We start from the raw sequence: 13,367 nt of genomic DNA, 5'->3' as shown, positions 1-13,367 counted from the left end.
TTGAAGGCTTTTTTCAGAGTGGATTCATAAAGTGCAGGGAGTGTATTAAAAATATTCTTGAGGTCAACTCTGTAGAAGGAAAGGAAATGGACAGATAGATCAGAGGGAAAATTTAGGTTATGATGAAGGCACACTGAAGGCTTCACCTGATACACTGAGAATCCTGAAGCTAGGATGACCCTTCTGAGTTGCTTAAAGTTGGCATAAGTGATCTGGTCTTTATATCCTGTATCAGTCAGTCATTGGATTTATGCTGCTTTGGAGAGGAAGTGTTTTGAGGACAAAGTATTATGTGTGGAAATGTCTTTAAATCTTTTTCTAAAAATTTGGCTTCGGTGGGAAAGAGAGAGAGTGATAACTAGAGGGCAATGAGGGCTGAAATGAGAATTTTATTTTCAATGAAAGAAGCTCAGGACATGGTCCTGGTAAGGAGAGGCTTTATGGGATGTTATTGAGGGAGATGCCTGTGGGTAAGAGGTTTCATCAGAGATTGAAGAAGGGTCATGTTGCTAAGGATTTAGTTGTGGGCATGTCCTACCACAGAAATGATTTGTATGTAAGCCCTTCCTTGTTCCTTGGTTTGCGTATAAATAAAAGTGGTTCATGTAGATTTGAAACTTTAAAGTCTTTGTTTGGATTGCACTTCCAACCTTTTTCATGATATTTGCTAGGAGAACTACCTCAGCAAAGTGGAATGATGAAAGTCAAATATAGAAGCCAGGGGATGAGAAAAAATAAAAGAATGAGTTTGGCACAGGATATTGGGCATAACCATTTTAGGGTCTGGAATGATTCCTCATAAGAACAACAAAGGATATGACTATTGATTAATACATAAGTAGAATTGGTGCCTTTGCTGTAAGTATCGGGCATTTACCTGGTATAATTAGAACTATTAAGTATAGCTATGTCCAAGAAGAGAAGGATTCAAGACATGATAGCCACTGGTGATGGCAATAGAAAGTGGGATCAGATGTGAAGCTCTGTGGTTCAGATTGTAAGCAATCTTCTTATGTCTGGAGTTGAATGTGGAAATATATGAATCTCAAACTTTTTATGACATTAATATTCTAGTAGTTTTGCTGTTTCTGCTTTCAGTCTGAGTGGTTAATTCTGTTGTTCTCACCAGAACACAGTCATGGGGGAGAACTATGATGTGTTCATTCATTCATTCATTCAACAAATATTTTCTCAATATCTGTTGTGGGATTGGCATTTTGCTAGTGGTAGAGTACAAAGTGGTTGTAAAAAGTGATCAGAGCAGTCTTGCAGGGGAAGACAGACTTGGTACATGAAAATAATAATTAAATGGCTACATATTGTTTTAAAAAGGATTTGGAGCAGTTTTGCAGGTATGTTATGGTGGAAAGAGAAATTAATGGGTTATGGATTATGTTATCTTTTGGAGAAAAATTTTAATGAATTGAATATGATATATTGTGGAGAGAAATAAATGCTAAATTTTCCCAGATTTCTGGATTGAGCATCTAGGATGGACCATCATACCATTTACTAAGAAGGGAAAGCCTTGAGGAAAAGAGATTGAACAGGGTTGGGCTGCTAAGGATTTAGGTGTGGGCATGCTACATTTGAGATACCTATGAGCCATCAAAGTGGATATATCAGATAGGTAATGGTATATGTGTATGTTTAAAGATGAGAGCAATGATCTGTGTATGAGAAATACATTTTGGAGTTGATGACGCATAAATGATATATAGCAGCAGTAAAGGATGAGATCATTTAGGAAAGAAATAACCCAGCTAAAGAAGAGAAAAGCCTTTACAGAGTCCTGAGGTACTCCCGAATTTAGATTTGAGGTGGATGATAAAGAGATCTTGGTGCTCAAAGGAGAATTATCCTGGCATGGTGATCTGGTTGTGTTCTCACAATGGCATTTAGGAACACAAAATAAGAACAGTTTCCATTTATAAGGAACTTAATGTGGGGGTCACTCTTCCAAGTGCTCCATCTATGTTCATATGTATAATTCTCACAACAAACTTACATGGCAGGCCAGACATGTGTCACCCGAGTTTATAGTTGAGGAACCTGAGGCTCAGAGGGAACTATTAACATGTCTGGAGTTAATTGGAAACAAGCTTCAATACCAAGCAATCAGGCTTCAAAGCCTGTATATAACTAAGGTGCTATTTTGCCCTTTAAAATGCCAATTCACCCTCTCCTCAATATGTCAGTTTACTTCTCTAAGGCTATCAAGAAAATCTCTTTCATTTCCAATTGATTCCTTTAGGAAGGATCCATTCCTTTTTAATGGGCTCACAATGGGCTACCTAGGATAAGCCCTCTTTTGGTTAATTCAGTCACAACTTACTTAGGACCTTAATTCAGTCAGTTCAGTCACTCAGTCTTATCCAACTCTTTGTGACCCCATGGACTGCAACATGCCAGGCTTCCTTGTCCTTCATCAACTTCCGGAGCTTGCTCAAACTCATGTCCATCAAGTCAGTGATGCCATCCAACCATCTCATCCTCTGTCGTCCCCTTCTCCTCCTGCCTTCAATCTTTCCCAGCATCAGGGTCTTTTCCAATGAGTCAGTTCTTCACATCAGGTGGCCAAAGTATTGGAGTTTCAGCTTTAGCATCAGTCCTTCCAATGAATATTCAGGACGCATTTCCTTTAGGATGGACTGGTTTGATCTCCTAGCAGTCCAAGGGACTCTCAAGAGTCTTCTCCAACATCACAGTATAAAAGCATCAGTTCTTTAGCACTCAGCTTTCTTTATAGTCCAACTCTCACATCCATACAGGACTACTGGAAAAACCATAGCTTTGACCAGAAGGGCCTTTGCTGGCAAAGTAATGTCTCTGATTTTTAATATGCTGTCTAGGTTGGTCATAGCTTTTCTTCCAGGGAGAAAGCATCTTTTAATTTCATGGCTGTAGTCACCATCTGCAGTGATTTTGGAGCCCAGGAAAAGAAAGTCTGTCACTGTTTCTACTGTTTCCCCATCTATTTGCCATGAAGTGATGGGACCAGATGACATGATATTAGTTTTCTGAATGTTGAGTTTTAAGCCAACTTTTTCACTCTCCTCTTTCACTTTCATCAAGAGGCTCTTTAGTTCTTCTTCACTTTCTGCCATCAGGGTGGTGTCATCTGCATATCTGAGGTTATTGATATTTCTCCCAGCAATCTTATTCCAACTTGGGTTTCATCCAGCCCAGCATCTTGCATGATGTGTTCTGCATATAAACAGGGTGACAATATACAACCTTGACGTACTCCTTTCCCAATTTGGAACCAGACTGTTGTTCCTTGTCCAGTTCTAACTGTTGTTTCTTTGCCTCCATACAGATTTCTCAGGAGGCAGGTAGGGTGATCTGATATTCCCATCTCTTTAAGAATCTTCCACAGTTTGTTGTGACCCACACAGTCAAAGGCTTTGGCATAGTCAATAAAGCAGAAGTAAACATGTTTCTGAAACTCTCTTGCTTTTTTGATGATCCAGTGGATGTTGGTAATTTAATCTCTGGTTCCTCTCCCTTTTCTAAACCCATCTTGAACATCTGGAAGTTCATGGTTCACGTACTGTTGAAGCCTGGCTTGAAGAACTTTTTTTTTTTTTTTCTGGGTTAATGAAATTTTTTTAATTTTATTTTATTTTTAAACTTTACATAATTGTATTAGTTTTGCCAAATATCAAAATGAATCCATCACAGGAAGAACTTTGAGCATTACTTTACTAGCGTATGAGATTAGGGCAGTTGTGTGGTAGTTTGAGCATTCTTTGGCATTGCCTTTCTTAGGGATTGGAATGAAAACTGGCCTTTTCCAGTCCTGTGGCCATTGCTGAGTTTTCCAAATTTGCTGGCATATTGAGTACAGCAGTTTCACAACATTATATTTATGATTTGAAATAGCTCAACTGGAATTCCGTCACCTCCACTAGCTTTGTTTGTAGTGATGCTTCCTAATGCTCACTTGACTTGCATTCCAGGATGTCTGGCTCTAGGTGGGTGATCACACTTTGTGGTTATCTGGGTCATGACCATCTTTCTTGTATAGCTCTTCTGTGTGTTCTTGCCACCTCTTCTTAATATCTTCTGTTTCTGTTAGGTCCATACCATTTCTGTCCTTTATTGTGCCCATCTTTTCATGAAATGTTCCCTTGGTATCTCTAATATTCCTGAAGAGATCTCTAGTCTTTCCCATTCTTTTTTTTTTTTTTTTAATTTCTTTGCCTTGATCACTGAGGAAAGCTTTTTTTTTTTCTTTTAATCTCTCCTTGCTATTCTTTGGAACTCTGCATTTAAATGGGTATATCTTTCCTTTTCTCCTTTGCATTTAGCTTCTCTTCTTTTCTCAGCTATTTGTAAGACCTCTTCAGACAACCATTTTGCCTTTTTGCATTTGTTTCTTGAACCTTAATTACATCTGGAAAAATCCCTTCACCTATGTCATATAATATAACCTAATTATGGGAGTGAAATCAGTCATATTCAGACTCACCCATGACCAAGGGGACGAGAATGTATAATGTGGAGACAGAGGGTAAGAATCTTGGAGACAACCTTGGAATTCTGCTTGCCATGGGTTCCAGAGTCATCTACAGAGCTCGGATGGATTCAGCCTCCTGAGTATACATGGGATCATCTGGGCATGGTTAATTTGAATGACAACCATTTTAGTGTGTGGATTGGAAGCCACTCCAATCCAAATCACTTCCATTTCACCATTTCTTCCAAAGTAGACCACAGCTGCTCTGGAACTGAACTGCAGGACCATCCACTAAACAGTTATTTTGGCAATGGACATGTATTCTGTTCCATCTGAGCACTAGTTAAAATGGTATTTACAATGGCATTGCTAAGCAGAATTGAAACTAAAATGTTGTACCATATCACAGTCTTAGGCATGGAAGAGACTCAAAGAGCGTGATTACCTGAAAGGCCAGAACAAGCTTTTGTTCAGTATATAAATTCACAGTCTAGACTCATTATGATTTGTTATTCAAAAGGATGCATGCATTGCTTTTCTAACCAGTGTGTGTGTTCAGTTACTCAGTCATGTCTGACTTTGTGTGACCCCCTGGACTATAGCTTGCCAGGCTCCTCTGTCCATGGAATTTTTCCAGGCAAGAATACTGGAGTGGGTTGCATTTCCTACTCCAGGGGATCTTCCTGACCCAGGGATGAAACCTGCATCTCCTGTGTCTTCTGCATTGGAAGGGGGATTCTTTACCACTGTTCCACCTGGGAAGCCCTTATTAACCAGTACCTTATACATGTGGGACTTTTCAGGTGGCTTGGTGGTAAAGAATCTGCCTGCCAGTGCAGGAAATGCTGGAGACGTGGGTCCTACCCCTGGGTCGGGAAGATCCCTGGAGGAGGAAATGGCAACCCACTCCAGTATTTTTGCCTGGACAGATCCTGGCAAGGATCTAATCCTATGGACAAAGGAGCCTGGTGGGCTACAGTCCATGGGATCACAAAGAGTCAGACACGACTGAGTAACTGAACACGCACATGTGCCTTATATATATAGGGGGTATGCAGCAGGCATTTGTTGAACCAAATAAAAGTTGCCTTTCCAGAATGACTATTTATTATGCATCTGAATCAGTGCATACAAAACTTGAATTTCTGTGACCTTAAGTTTCCCCAAACCTGCTTTTAAACAGTCTGTTAAAAGTATGAAAAACATCAAATTCCTTTTTTGTTGAGCTAATTATATTTCTGACCAAAATGACCACTGTACCTTTAGAAGTCATGTTCATTTGTCAAGCAGTAGATGCTTTAATTATACACAGTATTGTTCACAAGATTGGACAGCTTACTTTTGGTTATCCATATGTAAAATAAAAAATCGCTCAGTAACTTGATAGTGAAAAATAAAAAATCGCTCAGTAACTCTATAGTGAATTGCTTGCTGAAGGTGTTTCATCTTCATATTGCTTAAGAGTAATCCCAGGCACAGAAAAAAATTGAAGGAAAGCATTGTTATCCTTTGAGGCAACTATGATTGCCTGCTGGTCTTGTCAGCCTGGGTCTCAGGACCCATAGTTGCCACAGTGTGTTCTACAGAATATTAGTTTCTTCATGTGTAAATAAGTGTTCCTGACAAAAAGGTTACTGACCAAAATGTTGGGAAAAGTAGTACACTTTGTGTTCCATTCAAGGAGCCACAGTGTACATTAGCAGTTGAACAACTTCTAGTAGTCATGAAGACAGGTTTTAACCCAGCATTTTCCAAACTAATTTGACCACAGATATTGCTTTTTTTCTTCTTAGTGACTCTGTGAATCACCTAATAGTATCTCAAGAAAATAATGTTCCTGTTTAGAGGGATGCTTTCTGAATTAACAAGGCATTTGATTGGGTTTCTCTGGTGGCTCAGACAGTAAAGAATCTGCCTGCTATGCAGGAGACCCAGGTTTGATCCCTGAGTTGCGAAGATCCTTGGGAGAAGGAAATGGCAACCCACTCCAGTATTCTTGCCTGGAGAATCCCATGGACAGAGGAGCCTGGTCAGCTGCAGTCCATGGGGTCGCTAGGAGTCGGACACGACTGAGCGACTTCACTTTCACTTTTCACTTTCATGCATTGGAGAAGGAAATGGCAACCCACTCCAGTGTTCTTTCCTGGAGAATCCCAGGGACGGGGGAGCCTGATGGGCTGCCGTCTCTGGGGTCGCACAGAGTCGGACATGACTGAAGCGACTTAGCAGCAGCAGCAGCAGCAGAGTGACTAACTTTCACTTTTTCACTTTGATAACAAGGGTTGTGTTCATTTTCTCTAGGGACAGTTCTAATCACGGTGGGTAAATTGGGGAGTTAATATTGACTGAGGACTTGTTTCGTGTAGGATATGGCATGTCTCTTTTTAACTTTCAATTATTTCTGTAGGACAGGTAATCTGAGTCCTCTGTTACAGATGCAGATGTTGGAGTTCAAGGAAGCAAAACATTGTCCACTATTAATATGCTCTCTTTTGTAGAGAAAAACAGAACTGCTGATGACACAGTTTACCTAAAAAGAACAGCTTTCATGAAGGGTTCTGCAGAGGTCCTTGAAGGAAAATTAAGATTCTGTTCATGTCTCCAACTGAGATTTTGAATATCATATGGAGAGATGCATCAATGTTTTTATTAGTTAAGGGCACTGAGATTGGGAAAAATGGATGAGAGTTGAACTAAGATATCAGACCCAAGTACTCTCTAGCCTTCTGAAATGAGATGGTCACCAGCTCCTGGAAAGAGCTAGGTCCCTGGGTGTCAATGCTCTGAGTCTGTCACTTAGATATTTACTGGATATGTGCCTGCTTCTGAGATTTTGATTGATATTGTGCCTATTTGATTATCTCTATGAAAAATAAGTTCTCAACCAGTCTTTGACACATACATCAGCAATAGCTGATAAGTTTTCAGGGAAAAAAAAACCTTATTTCTAGCTGACTAAGGACTGCAATATATGATATTCTATATTTTGAGGACTGTCTTCTCTATACTATATTTTAGATGCTTTTTGGGGAAAAATTGTTCTTGTGCTATAACCTGCTGGAGTGCTTCTGAATAATAGTGTTAATAAAAGATGGTTTGTTGAGATTCAGGGTTTTATTTGTTTTGGTTAGTAGGGAGAACAATTTTAATATATCTTAAAATCGCACAATAAGAAAAACAGAGTGCATTTATTTTCTCCATGAGTATGATGTATTGAGTCATTCCACATCCCAAGTGTTTCTCAATTTCAACCATCGTGCAAGGCATTTAATCAAGATGGGCTCTTAAATAACACACTGTGCTATTAACCAAATACCATTACTATAGAAAATGATGAAGAGTACTTTAGCTGAATTATTTGTAGCCAAAAATGCCCCAAATACAAGCTTTTTGCATATTTTCTTCAGGCAAATGCCTCAGTCACCTTGTCATTGAATAACTTTGTACCTGAATACCACACCTGGGGTTCCCTAATGGCTAAGACTATAAAGAATCTGCCTGAAAAGTGAGAGACCCTGGTTTTGATGTCTGAGTTTGGAAGATCCCCTGGAGGACAAAATGGCTACCCACTCCAGTATTCTTGCCTGGGAAATCCCATGGACAGAGCAGCCTGGCAGGCTACTTTGGGGCGTTGCAAAGACTTGGACACCACTGAATGATTAACAGTTTCACCACACTAATATATCCTTCTCTAAACAGCTCTGTAAACAATTAAGCACAGAAGGAAAACCCAATAGAACACATTTCAATGCATTCTAGCCATTCTTCCTATGGGCAGGATATATATTATTTTAGGATATTTGTATTTGTATGTATACTGTATTCCTATACATTAAGACTCTATCAATTTTCTCATAAGATTTATGACTTCTGAAATCCATCAGTCATTTAGATGACAGCCTGTATGATTTTCTCCCATGTCATGATGAGGTATGAGTATGTCTATGTGTGACTTCAATGAATGAATTCCTCTGTTCCCTGTATTTCCTGTAAATTGATATTTAGAGTTATGCATTTGAGATAATTTAGATTGGATCACTTCAGAAAGACTATTTCATAGATGTTGTTGGTTACATCCATCATTAGGCAAAACATTTCTGGTTGTTCCTCTTCTGGTGATATTAGTAGCCTTTGATTATTAACACTTAAACTCATTTTTTAAAATTAAGGTTTATGAAATGTCTATATTTGACTACAGTTATTTATTCTTTAGTTACTAGCTGGAACATTTCTATAATGAGAAGCTTTCCATCATCAACTATTTGTTTCCTGTGAGATATAATTTGTACAGTAAAGAAAGAAAAAAAGGCTTGATTCATTCTCTTTTATTTACCAGTTTTCAAATAATGAAGTGGTTTTCCAACATTGGGTGTATTCTTATAGTATTATTATAAATGTGTGAATTTAAAAATATTTGATATGTTTTATTATTTTGTAATTATTTTTCTTATTTATTCTTACATTGTCTCAACAATGGCCAGAGTAGCCTCTTCATTTTAAATTCTGAGACCCTTGGGCACTATCCTAGTAGTCACTGGTAGCATTCTTGCTTTCTGGTATGGAAGCTCATATCTTTTTTTTTTTCAAGTTCATTAAGATATAATTGACATACAGCACTAAGTTTAAGGTACAGCTAAAGGCTTATATTTAACAGTCCTGGAAAAAGCCATTTCTCAAAGGAGTCCTAGATCCTTTTATGTGGAAATCTATTTAGAGATACAAATCTGAATTCTAGGAATGCTTATTCTTAGTGAATTGCTCATTTTTAGTAGTAGTAGTAGTTTAGTAGTAGTAGTAGTTTAGTTACTAAGTCGTGTCCGACTCTTGCAAGCTGGGAAATATGTAAATATTTTAAAATTCAGAAGTGTGCTGTTTTTTCTTTAATAATCACTTTACATCTGAATCTTCTTTGTTTCATGCCCTAAACTCTCAGTTACTAATTACATTAATATCAGTACTCATTTATTTATTCCATTATGGCACATTGAATTTTCCAAAAAAATGGGCACAAACATGTTTCCAATGCCATGTGTGCTTCTAAAAACTTGTCACTTTCCATCAGGAGGCAGTCTATTTTCCTTCCATTGAAATTGGGCAGAACTTTGTGTGCACCTCAATAAATAGAATGAGGCAGAAATGATACCCATGACTTCTGGAAGTTAGGTCATGAAAAGCGATGCAGCTTCTGCTGAGCTTTCTCATGAGTGCTCACCCTTGGAACCAACTACCACTGAGGAAGTCCAGGTTCCAGGAAGAAGTTGCCTGTAGGCTTTCTGACCAGCAACCTCAGCTGATAGACAATATTAACCACCAGACTTCTTAATGAGCCTTCAGATTGTTGCATTTCTCCAGCTGACAAAGATTGGAGTAGAGATAAGTTAATTTCAAGAGCTGCACAAATATTTGGTTCAGGAGCAAAATTAATGCCATTTTGTTGGTGTTAAATTACTCACGACTTACTGCTACTGAGTAGAGCCCTTTCTCTTACCTTTTAAATTTAGCTTTATTGAGGTAGTAGTAGTTTAGTTGCGAAGTCCTGTCCAACTCTTGCGATCTCATGGACAGTAGCCTGACGGGCTTCTCTGTCCATGGATTCTCCAGGCAAGAATACTGGAGTGGGTTGCCATTTCCTTCTCCAACTGAGGTATAACTGACATACAAAAAAATATACAATTTAAAGTTTACAATTCAATAAATTTTTATATATGTATACCTTGTGAACTCATCAGCACAAGGAAGAAAATGAACCCATCTATCACTCAAACTCTTTGCTCCTGCTCCTTTGCGATCTGTGTAATCTCTACCTGCTGCTCCTTCATTGCCACCACCTCCATCTGTCTCCACTCAACCCCTTACTGGTTTCTTATTATAATACATTAGTTAAATTTTCTAGAATTTTATATTAATTGAGTCATGCATTCTATACTCTGGTCTTTTTTTTCTGGCTTCTTGCCCTCAGTATTATTATTTTGAGATTCATCTGCTGTAGTGTCTGTGAATGGTTCATTCTTTCTTATTCTTCTATTTTTTATCTGTTCCCTACTACTAGAAATCAAGAACATTACTAGTAACTTCTTCCTTCCTCCCTTTCTCCAGCATGTATTTGAAATAATATAGCTTCACTCCCAAACAGTATCAAAAGGCAATCAGTAAGCTCATTCTCCTTTTCATATATGGCCCTGTTTTTATTCATCTATGTCCCATTTTATTATAGTCAGAAACTGTATCGTCACATATGATACTTTTCTCATTGTAATTATCACTTTATCTTAGTTCTACAGATAAATATATATTTAATATCCACTTCCAGATCTTGCATCAAAGTTTCTCATCATTTTGGTTGTCTGAAGATTTCTTTAGTGGAGGAAGTGGTATTCTTTGTTTTTGTGAGGCTTGTGGCAGCTGTTGTTTTCCTCTTTGTTTTGGCAGGTTGGTAATAGTTGTGCACTTTTTACCTGAAGTTATGTTTGTCTGACTAATACACACTGGTTCACATTTTCTTTTCCATAAGTATCTTACATATTTTGCTTCATTTTCTTCTGACATAAAGTCAAAATGTCTGATGACAACCTGATTTTCTTTTTCTTACAGGTGATTTTGGGAAGTTGGGCACACTTCATATGTGCAAGACTCTTTTTTTCTTTAAAGTACAATTATTTTACTAGAATACATCATGACTGTCTGTGATGACTTTCCCATACATGTGGCACAACTTTTCAATCAAAATTTCAAGCATTTTTATTTTATTATTGTTTTAACTTCAGAGAAGTTTTCCTGATTTGTAGCTAGATTTTTGTACTACTTTTTTTTTTTTTTTTGCTTTGCTTTAATTTTCTTCAGGGACTCTTATAGCAATATGTCAAATCTTCTTTGGTTATCTTCTATAGCTGTCTCTTTCTCAAGAATATTTTGAATCTTATTTATATTTATTATTTTTAAAACTTCCTGCTTTCCATTTTATCTTTCTCTTAAGACTTGTATTTTGTTCATTTACTTTAGAATCATTTCAATTTTAGTCTTTTCTAAAATGGTATTTCTTCTATTCATGTTCATTTCTGAGTTATGTCCCCTATTCTTGCATAGCTTCCATTTCCCAGTAAACTCATTTCTACATGTTTCTAATTCTCTTTTATGCTCTTCTTTCATAGCTTCTATAACTTTTTAAAAAAGTTTTTTTTTTACTAAAATATTAAGATAGAGTTTTGTGGATGTGTATTTCTAGACAGCCTTATTATATTCTGCTCCTTACTTTTTTAAGAGTAACTTTGTATGGAAATTAATAATACTTTCTTGTTTGCTGATGTTTAAGAGAATGTTTCCCTATATTTAAACAGAATAGCTTTTCTAGATTCAAACTAGATTTATAACTACCTTTTCTATTGCTTTCACAAAATGATAAACAAAAATAGTAGTTTTGAGATCTGACTTCTCTGCACCCTTCTTCCATCTGTATCTGAATCTTCTTTTTCCTTTATTCTGTTGCACCTGCCCTGCTCAATTGGTATTCTTCTTAAGGTGGGCTTTTATCTTGCATGGGAGCTTCCTTTTATTCATTTTGAAAATTCAGGGCTCAGATGACTTGTGCTCCATCTAATCTTACAATGGTCCGCCCCCGTTCCCCGACACACACACATTCGGATGATGACAGTAAAAGCCCTCCTAGCTTCTGCTTCCAGATTGGCATCACAGTGAGTGTTTTGGTACTTTGGGGCACTATGGTTCTTAGAGCCATTAGAAGCTGCTCTGCCTTCTTTTTCTCCCCTCCCCACACATGGGGCTAACATGTATATTTGCACCTGCTGGTTTCCCTCCCTTCCTTCCTCACATTTTTGGTTTCTGTACACTCCTAGTTTTTTGCAGCTGTTGCTGGTGGCTGTTTAGATTTGTTCTTTCAGATTTGGTTGGAGTGGGAAAAGGCTCTGGGATATTTAATAAGTATCCTTTTGCCATTCTCCCCAAGTCCTTGATTTTTAAAATTAGTTTCTCTGGTGATTATAAAGAGGAGCCAGAGTTGAGGAGTCCAAAGATCTGAATTCTTGTTCCACCTCCATCACTTTCTGGCAATGTCACTTTTTAAAGTCACTTAAATTATGTGAATTTCAATTTCCTTATCAATAAGATGATCACAGTAGTACCTGTGCTATCTTCCTCATAAAAGATGTGTATTATTCATGATTAATATAAGTGAAAATTCTTTGAAAGTATAAAACTGGATTCAGTCTGTACACTAGTAGATCATTCTTAAATGAATACCAACAGCAGCAGCAACCACGCCTTTGATCCACATACAATGTATTATACAGATGTTGCAGATGTGAGGGCAGTATTTGTATTTCTTACTAAGAAATCTGAAATTGTGTTATTTTGAGATACTGTTCCTTCTTGCTTCAGAACAGTGGTTTTCAAGGTCTGCCTTGTATTTGGGGACCTCAGAGAGAGCTGGAGATCGGGATTCCTGTGTTCTGCTTCAGGCAGAGCTGCTTTCCTCTTTTTATGTTTTATATTGTTCTACAGATGACTGTGTATGTAAAAGAGTTCTTCAACAGCAATGACTACAACAACAGCACCGATATATTGGTTTGGAAATCTTGGATTTGGTAATTTCTAATTTAGGTACACACTATGAAGAAAATTTTTATTTCCCCTTCAGTTTCTTGGGACTCTATGCATTTTCTACGAAATACAATATATGCTAGTTCATCTGTAACCTACCATTGAAGATATACTGAACTGCCAACTGACCCACACAAGAGACTCCCCAGGTAGTGCTAATGGTAAAGAATCTACCTACCAATGCAGGAAACACAAGAGACAGGATTTAATCCCTGGGTTGGGAAGATCCTCTAAAGTAGGAAATGGCAACCCACTCCAATATTCTTGCCTGGAAAATTCTATGGACAAAGGA

The sequence above is a fragment of the Bos mutus genome, chromosome 11 (assembly GCF_027580195.1).
Source record: "Bos mutus isolate GX-2022 chromosome 11, NWIPB_WYAK_1.1, whole genome shotgun sequence".
Lineage (NCBI taxonomy): Eukaryota > Metazoa > Chordata > Mammalia > Artiodactyla > Bovidae > Bos > Bos mutus.
The sequence above is the reverse complement of the archived record's forward strand: the minus strand, read 5'-3'. Positions refer to the sequence as shown.